The sequence below is a fragment of the Drosophila simulans genome, chromosome 3R (assembly GCF_016746395.2).
Source record: "Drosophila simulans strain w501 chromosome 3R, Prin_Dsim_3.1, whole genome shotgun sequence".
Lineage (NCBI taxonomy): Eukaryota > Metazoa > Arthropoda > Insecta > Diptera > Drosophilidae > Drosophila > Drosophila simulans.
Window position 1 is genome coordinate 7031930 of NC_052523.2, and position 8852 is coordinate 7040781.

Below are 8852 nucleotides of genomic sequence, written 5' to 3' on the forward strand. Positions count from 1 at the left end.
ATTTATTGATTCTTTGATTTGCGTTGTAAAGACATTCATTTGTAAAGTAAGTAAGCAAGTATGGTCCTAACTTCATATGTAACTTAGATCATTTCTGGTCAGTTCTTCTACAAATAATACAAGAAATAGCTACTTTCGTAAGAAATGAGATATATGGAAAATTAGCATTAGTAAATAGCAGTATACCAAACAATATTTCGAAACACAAATTTCTAGAGTAGCTAATATTCGGTAGGGACGCACTTTTTGGCAGGGTCCAGCATTGGCATAGTTAGTTAACCCGAGCATGGACCACAGCTCCTTTGCCAACTTTGAGTGAGCTTTCCACCCTGAAAACCCCCCGCACGTCGAATACCCAACATCCCTGATAACCCCAACGAGCCTTATTGTGAGTAAACTACGCACTTGCATCACAAAAACTTTGGCATTGCACATTGCATGTTGCCTAGACAACGACAACGACACCGACAGCAGCAGCAGCAGCAGTGGCAGCAAAAACAAGAACAAGGACCAAAAAGGAGGCAACGTGCGTAACGGAATGTCAACTGCAAAGCTCGCCGATGCACGTGTCCTGGCAACAACAACAACAACGACAACGACAGGCGCTGCGTGCAACAATCGGGCGAGGAATTCAAATGATGACGACGACGATGATGAGGCTTCTGCGGCTGGACTATGGCCAAAACCAGGATTATAAGGGGGCGTGGCAAAGGGGCAGAGGCAGATGCAGAATGAAACAGGGCCAAATGAACAATGAAGTGAAGTCGAAAGGTTTTGGACAAAAGAATTTTCCTTGCCTTGTTAGCTTTTATGAAACTAATTTACGTACGTCGCTTGTTGTAGTTTTCAAAGATTGAAATTTCGGAAATTTGAAGATTGAGAATGGCAAATACAATTACTTATATACAAAGAACTCATATTGCTCATACGCCAGGTGGGTTTCTATTCACAATTTTCGCTTCATTGACATGGACATTTTCTTATAGTTGGCCCGTAATTTACGTACAGGATGAACTTTTCCAATAGAACTTGTCCTTTGCAAAGGAATACCCATTTACCCATACGCCAGGTGGTACCAATATTTACAGATTGTTTTCCATTTCCTCGAAATTGAATCTTTTATGATTACGAACAGCCTTTCATCGTTTGTCCTGTGAAAAATTACGAAAAATTTGCTAATAAAATGTCATGTAGACAATTAAATATTATTTCTCATAAACCAGATGGGACTACTCGTTGAAAGGGCTTTTACTTTTTCAATCGCTGCTGCTTTACCATGGTTTCCATTGTGCTTGTAAAAGATCCTGGACTGCGAATTGCATTTGTAAATTGTGATGGAAAACTCACTAATACTCCTCTGTCAGGTGGGACCATGCCCTCAAAGGGATTTCCTTTATTTAGTGCAGCTGCTTTCCCAAGGTTTCCTGCTCGGAAAGCAAACTGTTCAGCCATTGTCGGGTTATCCCATGCCATAATTTATCTTCCAGCCAGCAAGTTCCCAGTTCAGGTGCACTGGATCTTCCGTTGAACTGCCGGGCACAGGCTGCTAGTTTCATTCTTTCGCTCAACACGTCACCAAGGACTTGAGGGGCATCCTTTGTGCAATCAGCAGCAGCACATACCGCCCACACCGACTCTGTGTTTGTGTTGATGCCTCGCTACATTACATGATTGCCAGGCTGTAGATTGCAGCTTGTTAGTGAACAGTGTTGCCATCTTTAAGATACGTCAGCGGAAATGGTGGAAATATACAGTTATATTTGATAAGTGTGTTAAAGCGTTCGACTTTTTATAGATATTATATATTTATAATCATTTTCAGTTTGTTGGATGCTATTTACTACAACATTCTACTATATATGTATATTCTACTAGATTATATCATATTCCTTTACCATTAATACCATAACTTTGAACAATTTGAAGAAGGAAATGTATTTATCAGTTTTGCCATAAGAAAAAATACAGACAGATGAATTAAAAAAACAGACAAAATGTCATCGCTGTCGGTGAAGATTGAACAGAACGTTGCTTCCTCGCCTGCGTAATTTTCCTTTGGAGTATTTACGGACAATATGTAACAATTTATGTTATACGACCTCCATTTTACACATTTCAAAGGATGTAGCCCTCTCACACACAGGCAATCGAGTCTGCAACGCAATCCATCACACTTTTGTTGTCGGGTTATGAAATCGAATTTCTTGTTGAGTGATCCCGACAGGCTGACAATGTCAGATTGAAGTCGCTGATGGTTGCATGTGTACACAATTAAATGAATAATCATTGCACACATTAAGCTTGACAGAAAACTGACAAATGCCTACATGTCCCTATACTAAAACCATACCAAACCAAAGGGAATTTTCTGTCCAAAAGGAGATTATGCTGCCCAAACCAGAGTAAGTTGTCAAAACAAATCCCTATCAGACAGTCGGCTTTCCAGACTTTCAAGTCCTTAACTTAACCGTATGACGTTAGCAACTGAAGCCAAAAAAGTAAAATCCTGAATCAAGTTTTAAATAATTAAGTTTAGTTATAAAATAAATGGTGTACCCACTGTAAGTCTCATACAACTACTCCTAATTCATTAGCATTATGAAGACGCGTTTCCTTCCTTTTACAAAAAACTCACTCTACGAATTAGTTGCCTTCTACCTCTTTTGCAGGAGGAAGGACTTTTAAAAAGTGTGTATGTCCAGTGCTTTTCCTAGCAAATCCTTTTTTTCCTAGCAACCCCTTTCAGTACTACTTTCTTCCCTTTTCTGAGTAAGTCCTGCTTGTGGTCCTTACTGACTTTGCTAATACAAGGTAAACAATCAAATATGTCAATTATACGCACCATTGGATCCTTTGTGCCGCCAATCCTATATATATAGTCCGAAAGTGCCGTGGAAAACCGTCCGTATGGCAATAATATTTAATGTAATTTTATGGGCATACATATATGCAACATACGTAAAAAGGGGCAGTGGCAGAGGGCTTAACTACTCTATTCACAGGGTCTTTGAAAGGCATTCAATATGCAAAGGGACTTAGACTTTAAGTGTGATTCATGAATGGGTCCTTAAGGTATTGAATTGTTTATACATTTAAGTGAAACTGTGGCTAATGTTTCAAGAAACATTTAATTCAACATGAGTTTTGGCCAAAACTTTGGGGTCACGACCATTAGACTGACTTTTGTTGCGTGTATTTTTAGATTGAAAGAGTGTTTCGATACCGGCTTATCAGATTCAGAAAGTACCTTGTACTTGTTATTTATATGTGGAATTTTTTGTAATTTTCTGTGCTTTTGACTATTGTTTATTTTTAGTAGAAATGGCTGGCGCACGCACACTTATGCCCGCACGAAAGCGACGGGTTGCGTGTCTGTCAGTGCGTCTGTGTGTTTATATTTTTATGGCTGTCAACGGCAGGCGCCGTCTGTCAGGGGGCGTGGCTTCCAGCAGGCGGGGCGGTGGCGGGTTCAAGCGGTATGATATCGAAGGACCTCGTCCTTCTTTGTTTGTTTACCTGCGGGTATCACGGACAGACGGAGCATTCAGGCGAGCAAAACTACCCGACGCAGTTCATCCCTTCGCCGTTTCGCCTTAAATCAACTTTTCCAACGGCGGCACAGTGAACTCAGCAGACTGACGTCAACCGGATCGTATTAAGCCTTCAAATTGTAAATATTGTTTCGTGTCTGATTGATTGCACCCAACTGACCCTACGGTCCGTTCGTTGGGTCAACTCTCCTCCGCCGCCCACTGGGCACATGTGCCGACAAATTAACTCGCATAAATATTTATGCAAAGCGGAAGGGACCTTTGAAGTCAACAGGCGGCAGAAACGATTGCGAAGAGCCTGTCCTCAGCACATGGAACCTATGGAATCCGGGATCCTTTGTCTAAAGGGAAAGCACAGGGACAACAGGAAAGGTAGTAATTGTTAAATTTAAGAAAATAAATGACGTATGCTGAATAAAAACAGTTTATAATCAAACACAACAGAAGAATGATTTAATTTCTGTCGTTTTTAATTAATTTCTGTAATGGATGTCTGAGAGACTAGTTTGCATAAAAGTGTACAGACGGACATGACCATAAGAATAGGATTATAGGAGCTAATTTATAGATTTCAGTCCGTCCGAGAAACTCAGTATGTAGCGATAACCAGACGAGTTCCTCGACTATCACAAAAATAAAACATAATAACAAACCTCCACGTTCATTACGGGTATAAAAGCTGCAACAACTTTTCCGATGATGAAGCCCCAGCCGCATTTATGGCAGCCATGACGTTTACCTCGTTCCGGCAAGGAATTAAGCCGCATAATCGCCAGGAGCCGGCGCCATTTGTCCAGCGACTTAGGATCCTGACCCCTCTTAGGGGCAACGTTGGGAAATTGGCTAGTATCCTTGATATATTCCCAGCCGTAAATCCTCAGTCAGCGATTAATTTGCAGCCGGCAGAAGGCGTCAAGCAGCGACTGTCGCACTGCGAAGCCGGAGAAATAAAGTTTCGGATAGAGATTCTCTGTTGGGAAACCATTTAATAAATATTCCTTTTGCCGCAGCCAGAGCAGTGTGCCCTGAGATGGGAAAAGCAGCGAACAACAGCAGTAAACAAATATTAATCACTCTTAATGAATTTGATGTCAAGCATGAATATTATTATACAACTTTTGCGCGGCAAACACTGACGGATAGCGACTGGAATCCGCTCTGATTAAAAATGCCGGCGGTCGGGAGACAGGGATATGGCTTGGATCCTTCAGCTACGTGGAACTCAGCACTCCCTGGGTATTCATAAAATAAAATTATGTTAACGAAACTTTCCTTCTACGGCTTTTTATGCCAGAATGCCCTGCAAAAGTTCCATTTTTATCAAGCTTCATTTGCGTCTTTCAGACTCCCAGCATTCCTGGCCAAGTCAAAAAGTTTAAATAATTGTTCTGAACTCGTCTTAACAACACTAAAATAAAACTTTTCTTTTCTACCATTCTCAGTGTATTTCTCTGCTCGGACTTGGGAGTAATGCAATTGGTGCCAGGTGGAAATGACCAGGTGCATGTAAGAATGGACATTGGGATAAAATATACATAAATCGATACGCTGATCCCAGGATAGCAGCAAAATTATGGCGGCTTAAAAAATATCGGGTAAGCCATAAATAAAATATTAATTACAACCAATAGAATAAGTTGTATTATCAAAAATCTTGCTGTCTAAACCTTTTGGTTTACTCACTTAAATTGGTTGCAATTGTAAACTTCAAACTCGTATTATATTTTAAATGCTTACTAAATTGTCAGTTAAAGGGCGCCCATTGTGCGAAGTTCTATTCTGTTCTATTCCATTTCTGTTCCCCCCTTGCCAGAGCAAAGAAGTGGCGCAGGACGACTTAAAGACGACTTAATCTTTGCGCCCAGATCGGGATTGAAAAATGGCTTGATGCGGCGCTAAAAAGATTTGGTCGCATTAAATGCTGTCGTTTATCTGGCACTTGGCTCACACCAAAGGAGCCACTCATACACTCTAACACATACATACATACACACATACATATATACATACTCAGCCATTCTCAAAGAGGGGGCCAGCACGTGTGTTAGTGTTTGTGCGAGAAGCCGGAGGCTTGTGTTTGCCTAATACGCTTCAACTTCTTTGCCCACAAGCCAAAACACAGACAAACACACTCACACACACACACGGTGGCCCATAAATAGGGACACGGACAAGGGATCGGCATGTCAAAGGCACGTGCAATCCAATATAAACAATTTCGCACATAGACACTGAGAGTAAATGCCGGATCTAGCATCTAAATCACTTAAAATATGAAACAACAGCTTTTAAATGCAAATTAAATTGAAAAAAGTGGCTGTTAGTGAAACACTTCTCAGTAGTAGTGTGCAATCCACAAGCTGAATCACCTAAATAGGTTAACTACTATAAAACATACTCTAGATATAATATATGTTTATATGAACATTTCAATGTATTTTAAAGTAACATTCATTCGATCTTTAATAGCACGATATCAGTTTCAGTGTAGTTCCCCACACATATACAGTTGCGGGTGCCGCTGTTGAACTAACCGGCGGCTTTCAATTTTTTCCCCTCAGCCCCGCACACAAATTTCTTTGGCATTGGCTATGTTTCTGCTCCTAGCGCACACCAATGCGGCCATGTTCGCAATATTTTCCCATTTTTTTCGTTGGAATTTTCCTCTTTTTACGTTGTGCCGTCTGCCCCAACCCAAAGCCGCCCAAGGGTGCCGCGCACTGGCAGTAACACTCGCACACAGCTACCAACGTTGCGTATACGTAATGTCAAAACTATCGATGGCGAATTTACACCACGTTGTGAACACACTTTTTTCCCACAGCGTTGTTGCTGTCGCGTTAGTTGTTGCATCCGCGAAGGGCTTATTTGTGGATCGCTGCCATTGCTGCACAACCTCATATGGGGCATTTCTGACGAGGTGATTTAATGAAGTTCAGTAAAGCGTTTAAGCTACTTGGCAAATTAGCGAGTGGAAAGAACAATAATCTCACTCGTGAGATAAATATCCTAAGCTTAATGAAGATACCGATCTTCTCATTGAAAAGTTGTTGAATATTTAAATTTAACAATTATATAACTTATTAATATATAATAATATTCTAATCAGTTCGCTGATTGATCTACATATGTCGAGTCTTTTCTCACTTTATTTCCAGGGCACTTTCATGGCCCATCACCTGCAAAGTATGATTTCGTTATAGCATTTACCCTGCAGGCCAGACCCGCTCGCTCCTATCGCATATTTCACTATATTTTCATTTTAGCGCTTTCACACAGCCACATGCAGCGAAAGCACTCACACGGATGCACGGGCACGCACGCACACAAACAAGAAAACTAACACACACACCCATACACCCCTAACAATAGTCGCACTTCCTGTTTCCGCTTGTTGGCGGCGGTGTTGCTGGTTGTTTGCGGGGGGAGGGGTGATGTGATGTGAGGTCGGGCGACACCGGGGTCAAGGGAGAAATTTGCATAAATTTTCCGTACATTTCGCACAGAAGGCAAATTGCATTTTCAGCATAACACGTACTCCATTCTACTTACACCGACATCGGTACACTCACACACTCACACTCTCACGCAGTAGTTTCTTTCGTCAGCACCCGCCATCCCCGCTCAGCTGGAAAGGTAGGCCGTGTTTTGCCGGCGCCATCATCCTTATTCTCATTTCCAAGCTCCTCGCAACGTCAGGAGCTCGTCCTTATCCTGGCGCTCCATTCGTCTGTGTTAGTTTAAGGCATGCAAATGTTACGAAAATTGCTTTTTACTTCCCATCATGCAGGTGAATGAGTTTCTACCCCAAAGACACACGCACACACGCAAGTAAGTTAAGTGTTTGCCTTAAAGTTGTTACTGCCAAATTACCTTTTGTTGCTTTTAACCCTGGTCCCTCGCACAATGGACACACAACTTTTTGTTGGCCAAAATCACATAAATATCTGAATAATTCCTGCCAGCCAATGCAATGGGTCGCTTTATTCATAGGCAATGTATATTGTGTGTCGGAATTTTGCTCATGCTTACAAAAACATAAATATTCAAATTGTCATCAATATCAACCCATACAACTGGAAAGCCTAACGTTTGATTTTTCCCCCATGTGTAGGTGCTAGTAAAATAATATTAAATATTTGAAATTTATTCATTTCCGGAGGAAATTTCTTGGTTTTCAACAAGCTTTTTTGGTGAAATTGTCCTATTTAAATTATTGGTCACAAAACTAATGCAATTATTGCCTACTTTTTTGGGCAAAGCTATGCATATGCATAGTTGTAAATTTAAAAAACTTTTTAGAGTAGCAGTAGATATTTAACGAGTTAGGAAAAAACTTAAATTTAAAGAATTAATCAAAACAATGGCTTCCAAATCGCTGAACTCATCTTCAACTACAATAACTTATCTGTTCATTTAGTAAATTGTACTTAATTGTGCTTCATTTAATTATAATTTAATCCCATTAGGTACAAATTATAATTAACTAATTTAGGTATTTAAAAAACACAAAAATATGAGCCACAAAGCTACAAAAGCTACAGCTTTTTCCATTGTCCTTTACCTCGAACGTCCTGTTAAATAATGTGTTGTGGACCAATTTAAGCCAAGCTCAGTATCTCCTTCTATCTCAGTGTCCCTTTCCCTCGCACAGAACTATTTGGTTGATTTACACTATAACATTTAAAACTGATTTATGCAGCAAATTGCTCAAAAAAAAACATTTAATTGCTACGAAAGTGTCTCACCTCGTTTCCCTTTTGTGTAGAATGTTTTGCGGGTTGTTCAGCAGAAATGTTTATTGCAATGTCAAGCAAAAAATAACAAAAATTCGAAGTGAAAACGGGGGAGTGAAAGCCAAATAATATTCTGCATACAAAATAACTTGGTTTCTCTAATGGCTGAATTTTAAAATGCATGAGCTCCACTCGGGTCACCCCTTCAAAAGCCCCAAACCATACCAAAAAAAAAAAAACAACAACCCCAACCCATTGGGTCCTACGAGCATGTTTGTGTTTTCTGCCATGCTTTGTGAACTGTTGAAGTTTATTTTGCCAGATTTTAATATGTATGAGTTGAAGATGAAGCATTTATGGCCAACATAACGCAGTGGCAGATAGAATACTCTGTATGTGTTTGGCATATTTATGCAGGTCTGCGACGGCGAGGGGTGGGGGGCGTGCCGGCAAAAGTGGGCGTGCCGACCTCTCACTTCTGTAATAGCAATTTCCTCCAAAGCCTCCAAGTATTTTTGGCATGCTCAGCAATTTTCCCACTGCCAAGTGACTGACTAATGTAACT